Source organism: Quercus robur, chromosome 4, assembly GCF_932294415.1.
Source record: "Quercus robur chromosome 4, dhQueRobu3.1, whole genome shotgun sequence".
In the NCBI taxonomy this organism is placed as follows: Eukaryota; Viridiplantae; Streptophyta; class Magnoliopsida; order Fagales; family Fagaceae; genus Quercus; species Quercus robur.
The window spans coordinates 8,098,818-8,120,195 of record NC_065537.1 but is presented as its reverse complement, the minus strand read 5'-3'; the positions used below and the strand labels follow the sequence as shown (position 1 = coordinate 8,120,195).

The following is a 21,378-nucleotide window of genomic DNA, read 5'->3' as shown; positions in this document are numbered from 1 at the left end:
CAGCAGAGAGTTTTTTCACCGAGTTCTTTGGTTTCCTCTTCGATAACACGTCTCGGTGTTATCTTGTGTTTGCATCCTTCTCCCCTACTCTTTGAGCTTTCATTTTATTGTTGATATTTGATAAAGATGGCTTAGAGTAGCTTTATTGTTTATTCGCTCGCATTTACTCTTATTCCGTACTTAGTTTAAGTTTGAGTAAAAACAACCAAGCCGTAACTTTTAATTGGGAGTCTAAACAAGCTCTTGTGTATTCACACAATTTTGAGCTTTCAGTCTTTTGTACTGCTCACGACTTACTCATTTTACTGCTCCTGTGTGATGGATTTCACTCTTCCATTGCATCTCCTCCTCCAATCACTCCCACCTTCTCCTTCAATGGAGTAATCTTGGTTAAGAAAACTTCTGTAAACATAGTAAAAGGAATATAATCAAATAGTCAGTAATGAATTTTACAAGAGTAAGCATCATATTTCTGAAACGAGGCAAGAGGTAAGGAGCTGAATATGTCAATCTCAGTCTTTGCTAAATTGAAGGAATGCAAATAAAATATACTAATAATGCAAGCTTCCTAGCAAGCATTAAAGATGAACCATCTAGAAAAGCAATACTTATATGCCATGAACAAGCTAAATTGCGCATTAATTTAACTGTGCCGACCAAAATCAGCCAGCCATAAAATTGAGCAAATACGCTAGGGATATAGTAAATGTATGTATAATAAATAAAGCGAGGGAGTATGGCACTAACCAGTCTTCTTAAATTAAGAAAAGCCTTTTGGATTGACATAGGTACGGGGATTAGGCAACGGATGGTTTCTAAGGGTACTCCTTGTGCCCCTGTGGCAGCAGTATAAGAGGAGAAGAGACTTGCATCAGAATTAGATTAGGAATTACTTTTCCCCCAACAATTAAGCGGTGAAAACTTGCAAGGAACAACAAACCTAGGTTATCAATCAACATTGCTTCCACTTCCCAAATCATTAAATATACCAGAGCATATAGGTTCAACAAGAAGTTTGATTCCTTCGTCCCTCTGCAGTATATGAGGCCGAGAAAAAAGGTCAAGTGAGAAAACTAAATAAGCATTTCAGATACAATCAATACCGTTAAAGTAGAAAGCAGGTCATGCTAAAGCAGCCATGTTTGTCTCCTACAAGTTACTAGTTTCTTGAGATACTAAAATTTAATCTCCTGATAGTTGTAATGGACACAACCATATGTAAATCATATTTGAAGATAGAGAGATAATTACTCATCATCATAATAGATGAACATTGAAGTGACAGTTGTATTGAAGTTGTCTAGTATCTTAACTACTACTACATCATTGTGAGCTCATCACACATTTAAAAAACTTTACAACCATAACATTTTGACTTACAGTCAGGCCTTCTTTGTACTTGGACTCGAACATGGCCATGGCAACAAGGGAACCAGATCCCATTGTTGCAAACGGTAGCGTGTCAGTTGATCAATGGGGATATATCTACCAAAATATAGGTTTCAACATTCAACCTTAAGAAATCAACTAATTATGAAAGCTAATATAAAAGGTTATTGCCAAATTAAACGCTTGAAACTAAACTCACAGTATGTAGATGAGGTCCAGTAACATCAACCCCACCAAGAACCAGAGCAGCTGAAACATAGCCTTTGTAGCTGAAACCAAATTCAGCCGTTAGAATTTTATGCCATATAACTAGATATAATTCAAGAAGTGTCTGAAACAAATAAACTGTTGGGAAATTTAGACCCCGGTTGATAGAACTAACAAGTTTTAAACCAAAGTTGTTAATTAGATTTATTATAAATAAACTTGTTAAAACAAACTAACATCAATATCATGTCAATACATGTACAGCAGAAAAGTAAATAAGACAAGATATGATGACCCAAGAAAACCAATAAAACAAACTAGTTTCACATTAAAAAACCTAGGGGGAAACCTTCCCGAAAAGCAATTCACTATAGTAAAGAGAAATTTCAGATCTATTACAAAACCTTTGTCCCTAAACTCTACAATCTCCGTAGATGAACTTATAGTAGAAACCTTTTACTACTTCAGAACCTCTGAACTCTTCAATATATGAACGCCACCCTTTTGCACGGATCCCAATATGTGACTAACCAATGATGCACGGCACCAGTACATAACTAACTCACCAACTTGAAGAAGATTGTTGGCTGCAAAGTTCTTCACTTTATCAACAATAAAGATCAAGAAGCACTTGGTTACAAGACCCTAAGGTGCAAAAAAGCTATAGCTTCTTTTAGAGAGAATAAGGCACTCGGTCACCTTTTGCATGTGTTCTTCTCGTATTCTCTTATGTGACGGCCTTTAAAATAAGCCTTATATATGTCTAGGATTGTGAGAAAAGAAACCCTACACGTACATGTCAGCATGGGCCAAAAATCAGATCTGGAAATTCTGATTTCGTAGATCTCAATAAATATTTCTGTCGAGCTCTCGTCATTAAACCTCGATAGATATTATCTGTCTAGCTATCTGTCAAGAATCTGTCTAGTTTTAATGAACAGCTTTTCTTCACTTGTTTCTTGGCCTAATCTTTATGACTTTAATACTTGGCTTAAACAACATGTTTCTTGAAGTACTAAACCCATCCTAGATCTACCCAATTACAAGTGAAGTACGTTTTGTCAAAGAATTAGCCAATTCAACATGACATATGTTCTAACAAGTTCCACATATGTCCTAACAATCTTACCATTTGGCAATCTGTGATAAAACCACAACAAACAAATAAAATATGAGAGAAGTCACAAATCACTCAACTCATAATCATTTGTTGAATACAATAAAATCTAATCCTAACACAACTCTTGAAAAATTTTGCAAGAAGAGAGTTCATGGCATGATAGATTTTGACAACCTGTCTTTCAGAAACACTTTAAACAAAACTTATCAAGGTATCTTAGTGTGAAACAAAAATGAAAGATTGCATATATAAAGAAACATGTGTACAAGGAGAGAAAAGAAACAAAACATGTAGAGGTAGGTGAAGAAGACATACATCATCATCATCATCATAGATATATATATATATATATATATATATCAAAGATAAGCAAAATGTATGTAAAAATGGTCACAAGACCGGTGTACAAAAAGCTAAAAGAAGCTCCTACAACAACAAGGAGGTAAACACTCCCTCTAACAAGATGAAACACAACTCCCCCTTACAAGGGTATGTATTTCTCCCCCTAACATGTAGAGACTTTAAAAGAAATCACATTTTCTCCCTCTTTTTGTCATGGTTGACAAAGGGTACTAGAAGCTATAAAACTTCACCCGAGAAACAAAGATGATCAAGGGAGCAAAAGGAATCCATATAAATGCATGAATGTAATGAAACAAAATGCTATGGATGACAAGTGTTAGGACATATGTGATTCAATGTTAGGAACATATGTCAATATTTTATGCAGTTGGCTAATCCTTTGACAAAATGTACTTTACTTGTAATTGGGTAGATCTAGGATGAGTTTAATGCTTCAAGAAATAAGGTTTCAAGTTCAAGTGTTAAAGCCATGCAAGTCTGTCCAATAATTAAAAAAGAAAGTGCAGGATTTTAAAACTCAACAGCTAGCTCGACAACTAGCATCTATCGAGGTTTAAAAGCTGCTGAAGCCCGTGACTCGATAGCTAGCTCAAAAGATAGGATATCTGTTGAGGTTTATGAAGTTCAGTTTTTCAAGCTGATTTTCATCCAATCCATGAGTGTATGTTTGAGCTTTCTTTTCTCACAATCCTAAATATATATAAGGATTATTTTAAGGGGTGAAACAGGTGACACAAGTTGCACAAGAGCACAATTCCACAAGTGTGAAAAAGAGTGTGATCGGAAACCTAGTTTGCCTTAGTTCTTAAAGAAGCTGCTGTGTTTGTACATCGTAGGATTTTTTGACCAAGCAATTTCATGATCTTTATCGTCTGGATGAACTGAAGAACTTTGCAACTAACATCCTTCTTAAGTTGGTGATCAAGTCACGTACTGGGATCCGCACAATTGGTTAGTCACGTACTAGGAGCCATGCATTGAAAATGAGAGATTGTCACTACAGAATAAGTCCAATTGAGTATTGGGGTAAAGGTTCAACTGTAGGATGGTATAAGATACTGGGATTCCTTTACTTGTAACCGCTTGTTTTGATAATAGTGGATTCTCAGGAGTAGTAACCTTAAAATCACCCGATGGGGTTTTTGCCGTGTAGGCTTTCCCCATTCGTAAACAAATCATCGTGTCAATTTATTTTTCACTACATACTTTAGTTAATTAGTGATTTATTTATGCTGCCACATACAATTGCATGTTAATTTGATTAATTAATAAACTTGACTAATTAATCAATTAATTCATCACAAGGGGTCAATACGTTTTTGGCCTATCAACAAAATAAAAGAAAGATGCAAAAACATGTGAAAAACAATGCATGCAAGTGGGTCTCGACAGATTGAGAAGCTATCGAGCTGCTATTGAGCAGAAGCTAACCTCGATGGATCGAGAATTTATCAGCCAGACAGAAAGTTTCTCGATGGATCGAGAAGCTATCGAGAAGAACTCCAGATATCTCGATGGATCGAAATTGGGTTAACTTCTGTCGAGAGAAAGAGAAAAAGGGGCTTAGTAGATGCGAATCTGTCGAGGATCTGTCGAGAAACTGTCGAGCTTGATAAAAACAAGTTTTTCAAAGAAAGGAAAAACATATAGAGATGAATAAATCAAGCAAGCTACTCAGCCAAAGATCCAATCAACATTTTAAGCTTTCAAAAACATCTCTCAACAAGAAAAATGCAAAGCATACTGAAAGTTCAAAAAACGTGTAAAAACACCTTTGAACGTTTAGACCCCCAAATTACAACTTAACCAATTCAAGCAATATGTCAAACAACTAGTGTGCGGAAACTTAACATATGCTATAATATGAAATTGGTTAAAAACTATCTAAGCCATAACAAAATAAAATCCACAGCAGATAATAAAAAGGCAAAGATAGAGAGGAAGGAAGATGCAAACACAAAGACAACACGCGATGTGTTATCGAAGAGGAAATTGAAGCCCTCGGCGTAAAACCTCTCCGCCACCCTCCAAGCGGTAAACAATCCACTAGAAAATACAGTTGGGATACATGGACAGCAATAGACCCTCCAAGCCTAATCTACCCAGTGCACATAAGCCCTCCAAGCTTCTTGCTCCAACGAGATTGCGCCGAACCTTTTTCTTTTCTAGCTTCCCGGATTCCGCTACTAGACCGTAGCATCAACCAATGAAGATTGGTTCCTTCCTAACTGCTTCCCAAAAATCCAAACAACTGTCTCACAGTGATGATGATGGTGAGAACCAGGTTTGGTATAATGCCTCTCAAGGATTTGACAATGGAGAGGAAGAGAGTTGAGGAATTTGAAGAGACTCTAAGGTATAGATTGTGGGTGAAACAATCTGGTTTTTCTTTAGGGTTTCTCTCTCAAAATTCTCTCTGGAAGCTCTCTTACAATCGTGGGTAAAAGGGGTATTTATACTAGAGTGGGAGAGGAATGTGAAACGTCAGGTTTTTACAAAACAGGGGTGGCTCGCGGCTTGACCTCGCGGCTTGACTAAGTCGCGAGATCCAGTCGCGAGATAACCGTATGGCCAGTTGTCCAGTTTTGTCCTGTAGTGCTCCAGCTTGCATGACTGTTCACCTTCCAGCATGCTTGGCACGTGTGCTGCGTCTGGCGGCTTGCAGCCGCGAGTCACCCGCGAGTCCCAGCCGCGAGTCTCTGTTTTCTTGCACACTCTTGAGCAATCATCACTCTATCTCACTCACTACCCTTACATCAAACCCACCTAAATACAGGGTTACTAAATGCTGAATTACAAGCAAATTTGGCACGGAATAAAGCCAATTAGATGGTTGAATAAATTCAACCTTACAATCTCCCCCTTTGGCTATTCCGTGACAAAACCCTAAAACAGACTCTAGACTTAACATGTGAGTTGGGAACAGTTGAACAAAACTCACTCACACCTAACTCTAGAAACTGTGAAGCACTTGAATCATATGAACATAATACTCCTGAAACACAACAATACACCATGATCATTGTAAGCAGAAAATTATAAATGCATATGAAACAGGCAATATGTGATCAAGCAAAGATGGAGTTAAGAAACACATCATGGCTTGATCAACCAAGTGAACACCACAAGGTAGTGAACACAGTGCTCATTCACACTTGGAATGAACACAAGGACATACAAGTTAACAAGCACAAGGCAAGACACTTGTATGTTCAACACTCAACCAATGCATAGTACACAAGGTATATGCATCTAGGAACAATCCTACAAGGGCACAAGAGTGACAGTACATAAACCAAAATGCAAGACATTTTGATTAAAGTACTGATTTCAACAAGGCATAAAGGCTGCATTAAGCAAGGTACATACCATAAAGCCTACAAACTATGCATAAAACATTAACCCTAAAAGCTTACAAAAGCACATGGGTACAAACACAAAAACATCCTGAATAACAGTTTACAAAACATAATATAACAACTTAAAGTGAAAACTTAAACTGAAGAAGAATGTAAAGACACTCCCCCTTAGGTAATATTCTCCCCCTCTGATCATGCCTATCACTCCCCCTTTTTGTCATGGAATAGGCTAGTCATCCTCTTCCAGCTTTCTCTGAATTTGATCTAATTGAGTTTGAAGAGAAGTAAACTTCATATCCCATCGAGTGCTTTAATGGTGTAGAGAAGCTGTGAGTCCAGACATCTTTGTATTCAACTCGTGGACAGAGGATACAATGCGATCAAGTTTCTCATCTAGGGAGAGAGTGTTGAAATGAGAGCCACTGTGAGATGCAGAAGTTTCTGGTTTGGCTCTCTTCCGACTATGTCCAATGCTTGCATTGAATGTACGCATGTTGATTGGACTTGGTTTTGAGATAGGAGATTCATCTGACGTTGGATAAATACCCTTGAGCTTCAAGATCCGTGAAATGAGACTGCAGAAAGGAACGCATATCCGAGACTCAGTTCGAAGAACCGTTTTGCGCAGAACATGAAAGATATGAGCACAGATGTCTATTTCCACATCAGAGATTAGATCATGAAGAAACAAAGCACGTCCGAGGTTCATATACCCAGTGCTTGATAAAGGGTACAAATTGTGAAACATCACAATTGTAAGCACTCTCAGTTTTGGAGAAAGAGAGGAAACACTGATGGATTTTCCATTGGGTGAGAACTCCAAGTCTTGACCAAGACTTTCTTTGAGAAGCTCCTCATCAGGACAGAGATCATCATAAACCGGTGAATGTCGGAAAATTGGTCTGTTGATGTGAAGAATTTCTGCCAGATATGTAGGAGAGACAGAAAAGCTCTTTTTCCGAACCCAGCACTTAAGTTCATCTCCTTCCACAATTGCGTTAGCATAAAATTCTTTTACCAACTCTTCATACGCGTCATCCGGATCAGAGAGAAGGTAATTCCAATCCTTGTGAGCAAACCATTTCGGAATGTCAGTGTCATGAAGTGAGGACTGATCCAAAGCTCTTTCTAGTAATGGTTTGGCATGTAGAAAGAAATTCTCATAAGACTGATAGGCTGCATATGATCTGAACTTGTTAGGATCGAAACTCTTTGATGAAGAGCGAGTCCCTTTTGTTTGAGGCGGGTAATCATCAACATCAATTACTGGTTCCTTCCCTTTGGAACTACCTCCTTTCACAGCAGCTTTCTTGAATGGTGACATGACTAGTCTGTATTATGAACAAGAGAAATGGCAGAACACAATCCAACAGACTTTATTAGCAGTGGGTTAGTGGAAATTTAGGGACAATAAAGAAACCCTAATAGCTGGATGAAAATGGCCCGAAAATAGCAAAGAGGGACACAAATGGCCCAAATTGAATTACACAGTAGAGGTAGACAAAATAAACCACACAATCAACTGAAAAGAACCCACATTCAACAACTGGATACCACACAGGATGATTTTGAAACACCACATCAACAGCAGATCAGACAAAAATAGCTAACCCTAGCTAAGCTCATGATGAAGAACAAAACCAACAATATAAAATTGCTCAAAACAGAGACAGAAACTACCATAAGCTAAGCATGGACAAAGAGTAATAGTTGAGCTAAAAACCCATCTCAAAATCACAATCAAATGTGAATAATTCAGAGGGAAAACCATAACAACAAGTAGAAAAGAGTTCAAGACAGAAAAACCATACCTGTTACTTGATGATTTTGAGCTGAAAAGAGGCAAACAATGGAGATCGAAAATGGAGGCACGGTGTGAATGGGTAAAAGCAGATGAGAAAGACAATGAACAGTCACAAAAAGATCGAGGGAAAAACAAAAAGTTTAAAAACTGTCCCTGTATTTCTAAAACACGCGATTTTCGCGACTGAAACGAGTCGCCAAAGAGTCGCCAGATCAAGCCGCCAAAACACTCAAGGACAAAAATTTGAAGAATTTTTCTAAGTGTTTTTCGCGGCTGGAAGGTCTACCCGCGAGTGAGTCGCGAGCTGAGCCGCGAAAAACTCTGAGTAAACCTCGCGACTGGACCTTCCACTCGCGAACAAGTCGCCAAAAATGACCCGCGAAGACGCGACTGAGGCACGCGACTTGACATACCCGCGACTGAACCGCCAAAACAGGGCAAAACTGGATTTTTGAAATTTTCAGATTTTTCAAACAAAATACTTTCCAAAAACACCTAAAACACTCAAAAATCTTTTTGTGCTTGAATTAACAAAGATTGAGCATGTGAAAACACATTTCATCAAGTACAATCACACAAATGAATATGGCATTTATTGAACATAAACTTATGTGTTGTGTGTGGATATCAACAGTGAGATAGTCCTTAGTCTAATGTGAACCTTCAATGATCAATTCAACCAAGACATACACAATTAGCACTAGATCATGTGACCCATCTCAATTATAGAAATATGTATATATGACCTCCCACAAAACTTGATAACATAACTTGGAGCTTAACATTTGACTCCACTTTCAATCAAAACATTTGATCTTTTTGATCTTTTGAGGTAATCATTTCTCATTGTGAGAGTGATTTATGACAATTCACTTTAAAGAACAAGCCTTTGGCTTTTTGAATAAACATTTACTTTAATATAAGGTCGCTTACCCTTTTTCCTAGTCAAATACTAGAATGTGCGACAGGCTTTTGTAGCTCAATATCTCTTTTCATTTGGAGATTTACATTTGGTGAGCTCTTTTAGCAAAACAAAAATAAAGAGTGGGAAGATATATAGACACAAGTCTATGCATGTCTCAAGATCAACAAAACCATTCACTAATTGTTTATGACAAGTTTGAAGATCTATTTACAACAATCACAACGATTTCAAGATTTCTCCCACATAGATATGAGTGCATGAAAACAAGCAATGCTCGAAAATACACAAAGTCATTAGCACAAAGGTACAAGGCAAAACAAGTTTTGAGACAAAAACTCAACAATGTCAATCAAGCTTTTTGATTTTCTAATTTTTATGTGATTTTTGGATTTTTGACATAAAAGAAGAAAAAGATTGAACAAACAAAGAAGAACCAACATAATTCACAAATGGACAAACAAACAATAAACATGCTTCACAAAGAGCTAACAAAGAAGTGTGTGCCCCAACACAAACAAACTTATCATATTATAAATATGTGAAGCACACAACACACAAGAGAGTCAAGGAATTGTACCAACACCAATGGTCTTACAGAGTGATTCAAACCGTGGACCATCGAGAGGCTTGGTGAAGATGTCCGCCTTTTGATTGTCGGTGTGTATGAACTCAAGACACACAACTCTTTCCTCTACCAAATCCCGAATGAAATGGTAACGTATCTCTATGTGTTTAGATTTTGAATGCTGGACAGGATTCTTGGAAAGATTGATGACACTGGTGTTGTCACAGAAGACACACATCGTTTCTTGAGGAATTCCATAGTCATGAAGTAATTTCTTCATCCAAAGAAGCTGAGTGCAGCAACTTCCAGCAGCGATGTATTCTGCTTCTACAGTAGATAGAGACACTGAATTCTGCTTCTTGCTCATCCACGAGACAAGATTGTTACCAAGATAGAAACAGCCGCCTGAAGTGCTTTTCCGATCGTCTACACTGTCAGCCCAGTCAGCATCTGAATACCCAGCAAGACAAGCATTTGAGTCTTTTGAATACCACAGACCATAGTTTGCAGTACCATTCACATATCGAATGATTCGCTTAGCAGCAGTCAGATGAGATTCCTTCGGATTAGCTTGGTACCTGGCACAAACGCCCACACTAAAAGCAATGTCCGGTCTACTGGCTGTAAGGTAGAGCAAACTCCCTATGATGCTCCTATACAATGTAGGACTTACTTCGACTCTAGATGAATCAACATTCAGTTTAGTGGATGAGCTCATGGGAGTGGAGGCATGTTTTTTGGAGTCTAGTCCAAACTTCTTGACAATGTTTCTGGCATACTTCTCTTGAGATACAAATATGCCCTCCTTTTGTTGTTTGACTTGAAGACCCAAGAAAAATGTGAGTTCCCCCACCATACTCATCTCAAACTCCTTCTTCATCTCCTCAGAAAATTCAGTAGCACGATCTTCGATGGTTGCCCCAAACACTATATCATCAACATAGACTTGTGCCACAAGGAGATAATCTTCATCATTTTTGAAAAACAGAGTTCGATCGGCATACCCTCTCTTGAAACCTCTATCTAGAAGATAATGTGTAAGACGATCGTACCAGGCTCTAGGCGCTTGTTTTAAGCCATAAAGGGCTTTCTTCAATCTTAATACATGATCTGGAAAATGAGGATCCTCAAATCCTTTTGGTTGCTCAACAAATACTTCTTCATTTAGATATCCATTCAGAAATGCGCACTTTACATCCATTTGATAAAGTTTGAAATTCAAAGTGCACGTAATGGACATGAGGATTCGAATGGATTCGAGTCTTGCCACCGGAGCAAAAGATTCATCAAAATCCACTCCTTCTACTTGAGTGTATCCTTGAGCTACTAACCGAGATTTGTTTCGAATTATCTCTCCATCTTCATCAGTTTTGTTTTTAAAAATCCATTTTGTGCCTATAACATGAACGTTCTCAGGCCGTGGAGCAAGTTCCCACACATCATTCCTCACAAACTGATTCAGCTCTTCATGCATTGACTCAACCCAATTCTCATCTTGAAGAGCCTCTTCAACCCTTTTTTGTTCAAACTGTGCAAGATAGCAGTGATATGTTACATGATTAGCTAGCAGAATGTTTCCTTTCCTGAGGCGAAGACCGTCATCAAGAGATCCTATGATGTTACTTTCCAGATGATTCTTGATAACTCTTGAAGATGGCCTTTTTGAAGTGGAAACTTCATCACTACGAGAGATAGGAGGATGAACTTCCGGAGGAGTAAGAGGGCTTGATGTTTTAGACATCGATCTCGTTTCCATTCTTGGGTTGATGGGAGTCGATTCTACTTCTGGTATAGGTTCTTCACCTTCTATATCCAAAGCTTCTACCTCAACATCGGGCTCTTTGGTGCTCGGCCCTTCTACATCATCAATCATTTCCACCTTAGGTAAGGCATCATCAATCTTGACATTTATGGACTCCATCACAGTCTTTGTTCTCTTGTTAAACACTCTATACGCTCGACTTGTAGTAGAGTATCCAAGAAAAATACCCTCATCACTTCTCGCATCAAACTTCCCAAGATTTTCTCGATCATTTAGGATATAGCATTTACTTCCAAACACCCGGAAATACTTCACTTTTGGCTTCTTCCCATTCCATATCTCATAGGCAGTCTTCTTTGTACCAACTCGAAAGAAAATCCTATTGCCAATGTGACACGAGGTGTTGACAGCTTCTCCCCAAAATTTTTGAGGTATTTGCTTGTTAAACAACATGACTCTTGCCATCTCCTGAATCACACGATTTTTTCTCTCTACCACTCCATTTTGTTGTGGAGTTTTGGGAGCTGAAAATTCTCTTTTAATTCCATTCTTCTCACAGAAGGACTCGAATCTTGCATTCTCAAATTCCCTCCCATGATCACTTCTAACTTTGGCTATCGGAATCCCTTTTTCGTTTTGTAGTTTCTTGCACAGAATCTCCAACCTCTCACAAGCTTTTGATTTTTCTCTAAGGAATTCAACCCAAGTGTATCTTGAGTAGTCGTCCACAATAACCATAATGTATCTCTTCCCCCTAGGCTTTCAGTTCAGGTAGGCCCCATTAGATCAACATGAAGTAACTCCAAGCACCGAAAGGTGGCTATCACATTCACCTTGTGATGACTTGCCTTAGTTTGCTTCCCCATTTGACACGCACCACAAACGGTCTTCTTCACTTTTCCAAACTTGGGAAGTCCCTCGACTGCTTCAAGTTTGGAAACTTTTGCTACTTGTTTGAAGTTGGCATGCCCAAATCTGTGATGCCACAGCTCCAACATATCCACACGAGCACTTCTACACGATATGGGTGCCGTGGGAACTATTCCATAACAATTATCTGTAGTCCGATTTCCTTCCAAAACCTGAATCCCCTCTTCATTGATGATCAAACATCCCTTCTTAGAGAATTGTACCAGGAAATCATCATCACAAATTTGAGTGATGCTCAGCAAATTCGCCTTTAGCCCTTTTATGTACAGCACATCTTTCAACAGCGGCAAACCAGGTATCTCAATGGTTCCTTTGCCTAGGACTTGAGCATGACTTCCATCACCAAAGGTCACATAGTCACCAACCTTTTCTTTGAGTGTCTTAAACAGTGACTTATCCCCTGTCATATGGCGAGAACACCCACTGTCAAGATACCACAAACACGCATTAAACACCTTCAATGAGGTATGCACAAATAGGTTCACATGTGACAGACATTCTTGACCTTCAAACACAAACTCATCATCAGTTTTCATGCTTCTTTCAGATTGATTTTTCATTTTCAGATTCTCAATCATCTCACACAACATTCTATTCTTTCTTTTATATTTCTTAATCAATGATTTAGATTCAGATATGCTACTGTGTAAGACATGATTCTGATTTTCAAGATATTCCAGCATGTGAACAAATACTCTAGCATGTTTCTTAGTTTTTAACAACTCTACAAGATCATCAGTAAGACACCTTTCAGACATATGCATAGAGTCATTTTCACAAACACTTAAGCTACAATTCAGCATGGTATATTCCAAAACAATCAACCACAACACAGGGGTCTAGGATCACACTTAGGTAATAAAACCACAACAAGTGTACCTGCTCTGATACCAATTGAAAGTTCAAAAAACGTGTAAAAACACCTTTGAACGTTTAGACCCCCAAATTACAACTTAACCAATTCAAGCAATATGTCAAACAACTAGTGTGCGGAAACTTAACATATGCTATAATATGAAATTGGTTAAAAACTATCTAAGCCATAACAAAATAAAATCCACAGCAGATAATAAAAAGGCAAAGATAGAGAGGAGGGAAGATGCAAACACAAAGACAACACGCGATGTGTTATCGAAGAGGAAACCGAAACCCTTGGCGTAAAACCTCTCCGCCGCCCTCCAAGCAGTAAACAATCCACTAGAAAATACAGATGGGATACATGGACAGTAATAGACCCTCCAAGCCTAATCTACCCAGTGCACCTAAGCCTTCCAAGCTTCTTGCTCCAACGAGGTTGCGCCGAACCTTTTTCTTTTCTAGCTTCCCGGATTCCGCTACTAGACCGTAGCATCAACCAATGAAGATTGGTTCCTTCCTAACTGCTTCCCAGAAATCCAAACAACTGTCTCACAGTGTTGATGATGGTAAGAACCAGGTTTGGTATAATGCCTCTCAAGGATTTGACAATGGAGAGGAAGAGAGTTGAGGAATTTGAAGAGACTCTAAGGTATAGATTGTGGGTGAAACAATCTAGTTTTTCTTTAGGGTTTCTCTCTCAAAATTCTCTCTGGAAGCTCTCTTACAATCGTGAGTAAAAGGGGTATTTATATTAGAGTGGGAGAGGAATGTGAAACATCAGGTTTTTACAAAACAGGGGTGGCTCGCGGCTTGACCTCGCGGCTTGACTAAGTCGCGAGATCCAGTCGCGAGATAACCGTATGGCCAGTTGTCCAGTTTTGTCCTGTAGTGCTCCAGCTTGCATGATTGTTCACCTTCCAGCATGCTTGGCACGTGTGTTGCGTCTGGCGGCTTGCAGCCGCGAGTCACCCGCGAGTCCCAGCCGCGAGTCTCTGTTTTCTTGCACACTCTTGAGCAATCATCACTCTATCTCACTCACTACCCTTATATCAAACCCACCTAAATACAAGGTTACTAAATGCTGAATTACAAGCAAATTTGGCACGGAATAAAGCCAATTAGATGGTTGAATAAATTCAACCTTACACATACATAGATCCAAAACACACACACACACACTAAACAAGTCTAACCAATTTTATATTTTAAAAAAAGTCAAGACAATTTAGTGAGCATACATTAACACATGTTCAACTCCTAGAAACACGCTTGCAACCATATTTAAAAGCACTTTGATTTTTTTTGCTTTTTTTTTTTTTCTGTACATATTTTTTTCTTTTGAGTATATCATGCATGGGCATATAAGAGAGAGAAGAAATACTCAATTATGTTAAGTTTTAACATTGCACTTTTACCATGTCGAAGCATACAGATGTTATTTCATGATTGGTGGGTAACAGTGGTAAGATTGTTATTTATGCCTTTCTCTTAGGATTTTTTTAGTCATTCCCATCAAAAAGAGTGATACGAGTGTTAAGTACAAGAGATTACTTAATCTTACTCATCATAAACACGAGCCACAAAACTCACTTGCTTAGTTGTGCATAGAGATGCTCATCTAAGCTACAAAAGATACAAAATTTAGAAAACTTTGTTTCAATGGCTATCCAAAGTACACAAGTACCAATATACACAAACATTTTTTTTTTCTTTTTTGATTTTAGAAAACTTTATTTCAATGGCCATCCAAGGTACACAAGTACCAATATACAAAAACACACCATTTTTGTATTTTTTTTCCCCTTTTTTTATTTTGAAAACAAAATAAAATAAAAACTAAAAAACCAAACAAAAACAGACAAACAACATGAACGCATGAAAGAAAGATGCGGATGCATGAAAGCATGATTCCAAAAGCAGATAATAAATCAAGCAAAGAGAGTCCTACTTTAGATAGAAAAAATTAAAGTAGAGGATAAATAGAAAAGACAATTAAGTCTTAGGCTCCTTTCTCACCCACACAGCACGAGTCTTTGGCCGCGAAGATGAAAAGGCACGTGTCCTAGTATGTCTACTAAGGGACATAAAAGAATTAGAATTCTCTTGAAATTGAGTTAAAAAGCTCAAAGCTTTTAAAACTCTCCAAACAAAGGTATAAGTCCTTGAGAGGAAACCTGTGACCGTTTGGACACTTGCTTTTGAGGATACAACTTAAAGCAATTAGGACGAATGTGTCCAGAAACACCACAATGGTGACAAACATAAGGTCTAACAAATGATTTAGAATTAGACAAATCAGTTATGGATTTCATACCTTTATCATCTTTCTTAGATTGAGGCACAAAGACAGTCCTTGATCCAAAAGCTGTGGAAGAGGAGGGGCTAGAGGAAACAACATATCCTAAGCCAGTCTTATCAGAACTAGGTTTTTGAGCATTCAAAACCTCATCAAGTTTTTCACTAGACATCCTCTCTATTTGAGTTCTAGCTTGACTAAGCTCAACCTCAAGATTCTTAACCTTCTCTTCTAATGAGGTGTTCTCCACAACAAAAGTCTCAACTAACCTTGTAGTCTCATCTAGTTTGACTAACAAATTAGATTTTTCAGTTTTTACCTCATTAAGCTCTTTTCTACAAGGATGAGAAGTCTTTTCATATTTTTTAAATTTAGTGCATAGCTTATCATAGGCTTCCTGAAGGGTCAACTTCTTGGGTACTTCATCATCAAAAGAATCCTCACTGTCACTAGCACTCTCTACAATCACCTTATCAGTTGTGGCAGAAAAAGCCATAAAGTGACCACATTCATCCACATACTCATCAGAAGAGTCATTCTTACTATCACTCCAAGTAGCAACTAACCCTTTTATCTTTTAATTTCTTGGTCTTTTCCTTCATACGGTAGTTTGGGTACTCTATCCTCATATGACCAATACCTTTGCACTCATGGCATTGGATAAGGGGTTTCTCAATCTTACCCTTCCTAGAGGATTTAGATTTCCTAGGAGGTTTGTCCTTATCCTTTTTCCTATATTGAAGAAGCTTGATAATCTCATTAGCTATGAAGGTTAGATCCTCATCCTCATCATCATCTTTATCTTCATCTTTGCTTTTGTCTTCATTTTTAGAGTCATCAATCTTTTCCTCTATATCCTTAAGAGCCAAGTTTCTACTCTTTCCATATTTTCTCATTAAACCTAATCCCATCTCATAGGTTTGAAGGTTCCCTACAAGCTTAGTCAAAGGAATTTGATCAATGTCCTTCTTTTCTTCAATGGCAGTGATCTTGTTATGGAATCTTCCAGGTAAGGACCTAAGGATTTTCCTAACAATTTTGGATTCTGCTATAGATTCTCCAAGGTTAAAGGCAAAATTCACAATATCATTGTGTTTAGCATAGAACTCATCAAAGGTTTCATCCTCCTCCATCCTTATTTCTTCAAAACTACTAGTGAGTATTTGAAGTTTCATAGTCTTTACTGCCTTAGTACCTTTATAGGTAGTCTCAAGAATGGTCCATGCTTCCTTGGCAACTTCAGTGGATGATATTTTCTTGAATTCCTCATTGGTCACCCCACTAAACAAAGCATTCAAGGCCCTAATGTTGAAATTTGCCATTTTGATTATTGCTTCATCCCAATCCACCGATGCTTCCTTTGGCTTAATCCAGCCAACTTCAACAACTTGCCATACTTTTTCACCTAGAGCCTGCAAAAAAACTTTTATACGAACTTTCTAGTACGCATAATTAGTGCCATTAAATAAATGAGGAATCAATAGAGATTGTATACGATCCATGACAATAGGAGGTCAAGGATCACACTCAGGAAATTAATCCAATCAGAGTGTACCCGTTCTGATACCACTTGTTGGGAAATTTAGACTTCGGTTGATAGAATTAACAAGTTTTAAATCCAAGTTGTTAATTAGATTTATTATGAATAAACTTGTTAAAACAAACTAACATCAATATCATGCACAACGGAAAAGTGAATAAGGCAAAATATGATGACCCAGGAAAACAAATGAAACAAACTAGTTTCACAGTAAAAAACCTAGGGGAAACCTTCCCGAAAAGCAATTCACTATAGTAAAGAAAAGTTTTAGACCTAGTACAAAACCATTATCCCTAGACTCTACAATTCCCGTAAATGAACTTACAATAGAAACATTCTACCACTTTAGAATCTCTGAACTCTTCAATATATGAACGCCATCCTTTTGCACAGATCCTAGTACATAACTAACCAATGATGCACGGCTCCTAGTACATGACTAACTCACCAACTTGAAGAAGATTAATGGCTGCAAAGTTCTTCACGTCATCAACAGTGAAGATCAAGAAGCACTTGGTTACAAAACCCTAAGGCGCAAAGATGCAGTAGCTTCTTTCAGAGAGAATAAGGCACTTAGTCACCTTTTGCATGTGTTCTCCTTGTATTCTCTTATGTGACGGCCTTTAAAATAAGCTTTATATATGTCTAGGATTGTGAGAAAAGAAACCCTACACGTACATGTCAACATGGGCCGAAAATCAGATCTGGAAATTCTGATTTCCTAGATCTCGATAGATATTTCTGTGGAGCTTTTGTTGAGCTTTCTTCATTAAACCTCGATAGATATTATCTGTTGAGCTATCTGTCGAGAATCTGTCTAACTTTAATGAACAGTTTTTCTTAACTTGTTTCTTGGTCCAATCTTCATGGCTTTAATACTTGGCTTGAACAACATGTTTCTTGAAGTACTTAACCTATCCTAGATCTACCCAATTACAAGTAAAGTGCGTTTTGTCAAAGGATTAACCAAATCAACATGACATATGTTCTAACTAGTTCCATATATGTCCTAACATAAAGTTACTTGAAAAGGTGTTTCTCATGAAGGGTCAATGCTGTAATAACCCTTGATTCTCAACCAGTATGGTAGCGATGCAGTTGTAGCTGTGACCCTAAAATCTGAAATTTTAGTTCCTTTTCTGCTCTCATAATAAATCTAATAAGCAATCAAACATGTTATATCAGACCCTGATTTAGAAACCCTATGCTTCAACAAGTCTATATCAACAGCTACCCTACCAAGTTTAAGACCTCTGGGCCCTTAACTCTGGTGGTAAGAAAACAAGTTAGGGCAGTATTGGGGTTTCTTAGTTCTTAATTTTTATGAAGATCACAATTTTCAAGCTTTCCAGATCTAAACCTAAGTTTTTATTCCCCCCTATCAGCTATAAGTTCAAGTGCAAAGTGCAAACTAATTAATTAGCATTTAACTTTAAATTAATCACCTCGTGGAAACAGTATCCATAGATAACCCCAAAATATTTGGGATTAAAGCTTTGTTTTTTTTTATAATTTTTTTTAATATCTAATCTTGTACAACTTTCTCACACACCTAAATGACTCAAGCCCATAAATTTACAATCTTTCCAGATCAAAAACAAGCAGCTATAAGTTCAAGTGCAAACTAAGTAATTAGCATTTAATTACAAAATAATCACCTAGAAGAAATAGAATCCAAGTAACTATGTCAAATGTCTAACCTTGAACAACTTTCTCACACCCAAACAGCTCAAGCCCACAAATTTTCAAGCTTTCCAGATCAAAACCCAAATTTTTTTCCCCAGTCAGCCATATTTGGTCCTTAAAATTTTATCCAATTTTTCTAATGTTTCAAAAATGAAAATTGAATGGCATATAGCATGCATTTTAATCTAATGGCATATATCATGCATTTTGTTTAAAGTTGCATTTAGAAGGATGCTACGGTTCAAACTTAGTGTACCTAGTCCACGAGACCACCATTCATCGGTACCTCGTTCCGCTTAGGGAATGTTCTTCAGTTATGCCCCTCTTGGTTACAAAACCCGCATTGCACCTTTCTCCCCCCCTCCTTCCATGGTATGGTTCTCGACTATTTCCTGCCCTCATCCATCTCATTCCTGATTCGTGTTAAGACAGGGCGACATTTCTCTAGGATCAATTGGGGGTTAGGGACGACCTTTCGAGTTTCTTTAGGATTTGGCCATGATAATCTATCTTTCAACGCAAGAAAAACATGAGCATAGCTGCGGAACAGTGCGTTCACACTATAGTATGGGTTAATGTACTACTCTGCATCATGTCGATACCTAATACAAACTACAATGACATGTGAACTTGGTATCTTGTACAGTTTCCATTTCTGACATATGCAAGTTCTCTGTAGCAGATTAACTCCATGTGTGTGATCCCCCCCACCAGCAGACGCTAGATTATGCAGTGTATCTACTTGATATGATTGTTGTTGCGTCCTCAATCTCATCACCCTATGATGCTCCGCCTTCTCCTTATTTCTCATAAAGATATCCAGGGCATATTTACACCATTTTTTCCCCGAATTCAACTGCACTATGCTCTTATTGCGACGATCATCGAAGTAAGCATTCAGTTTGAACCACGTGTATTTCACCATTGCCGTAATGGGCAGGCTACGAGCACCCTTTAGAACACCATTGAAGCACTCGGAGACGTTTGTAGTCATCGCCCCATAACGGTAACCCTTGATCGAAAGTTAGTGCCCATTTGTCTTTGGGCACATCCTTAAGATATTGGTGCACATCCCGGTTGACATTTTCAATTAATTCAAAGGTGTTAATGAATTTTCGCTCTTGGGTAGCACTTGTTGCCCTCTATACTAGATTTTTCAAAGTTTCATTGTTCCATCTAATGTTTACGTTACTGCATTGATGACGAAGGTAGTAACGATGTTCTGTCATGGGAGGCTGCAAATAGTCTCGACTAGTGTCTCTAAAGATAGCTTGAATCCTAGGGTGTCTATCAGATATGACGCACAGATCACTCCGATTGGTAACATACCTTCTTATACAAGCCAAGAACCAAGCCCTAGTCTCTGTGCTCTCGCTCTCGACAACGGTGAAGGCTAGTGGATAAATCTTATTATTAGGATATGTCGCCATTGCAATCATCAATTTCCCTTTATATTTTCCATAGAGATGAGTTTCATAAATGTTGATCACAAGCCTACTGTAATACCCGGAAAAAAAAAATAAATAAATAAAAAGGAGGGGTATTTAAGTAAATCTTTTGTGGGGCCAATTTTATAATTAATATTACTAAGGAAGATTTTAGAAAACTAGGTTAAAACCCTAGCTATATATAAGCTAATTAAGTTAATGTATAATGATAGATTTTTTTGGAGGACTTCTGAGTTTGTTCAAGTAGAGAAAGATTGACGGCACACTTGAGGTAAGAGCCTAAGAATCTCTTTCTCGTCAAATCTAAGCTTTATTTGGAATTAGAGCATTTTTTTTTTATGTGGGTATTTTGGCCAGTAGTAAAACTATTTAATTATTCAAGAGTTTGATGCAAACGAAGAAAACTTTGAATTTATTTTCGATATACTAGACGCTGCTACTGCAGAAAATTTACGCTGTTAAGCCACAAATTTTCTTTTAAGGGGTTAGATGTTTTGCACAGACTTTCTTTGAATAACAGTACCGAACTATGGGATTTGATGAAAAAGAAAAACCTGTTGCATGGCTTGCACCTAGCTTTAAGTTCTGACATGCCATCATGAAAAAAAAAAAAAAAAAAAAAAAAAAAAAAGAAAGCTGTAATGTAAGTGCAGCACTTGAAGGATGGCCCACATCCTTGTCTTTCCTAGTGTGACATAATACTAGGTGCTATAGCCTTATCTTTCAAGGCATTAATGGTGGCAGAATAAATAAATAAATAAATATATATATATATATATATAGAAAAAAATTTCAATTAGGTGGAATTTTGGTGTAAGATAAGTGGATAGATATTGGATATTTTTAGTAGTCTCTCTTTTGGCCGGATACCATTATAAGTCCTTTTTAAATTATTTGATTATTAAGTAAAATTATTTGAAAATTGTTTTAGGTGATATCTAAGCATATTAGAAGAAGTGTTAGGGAGAAGTTCCTTTTGGTATGGCTTTTGGAGGTAAGTAACCTTATCCTAATTAGGTTTTATTTTGCTTATATTAATGTATTTTTAACTACTGAACATTGTTTATAATTGTGAGAATTTTTATTTCTATTGTATTACTAATTTCAAGTAAACGATTATTACAAA

The 21,378-nt window shown here is 37.6% G+C and overlaps 1 pseudogene; it reads right to left on the bottom strand.

Moving 5' to 3' along the window:
* Positions 1-276: 276 nt before the first annotated feature.
* On the bottom strand, positions 277-19,798 carry LOC126721294 (proteasome subunit beta type-7-A-like; annotated as a pseudogene).
* Positions 19,799-21,378: the final 1,580 nt, after the last annotated feature.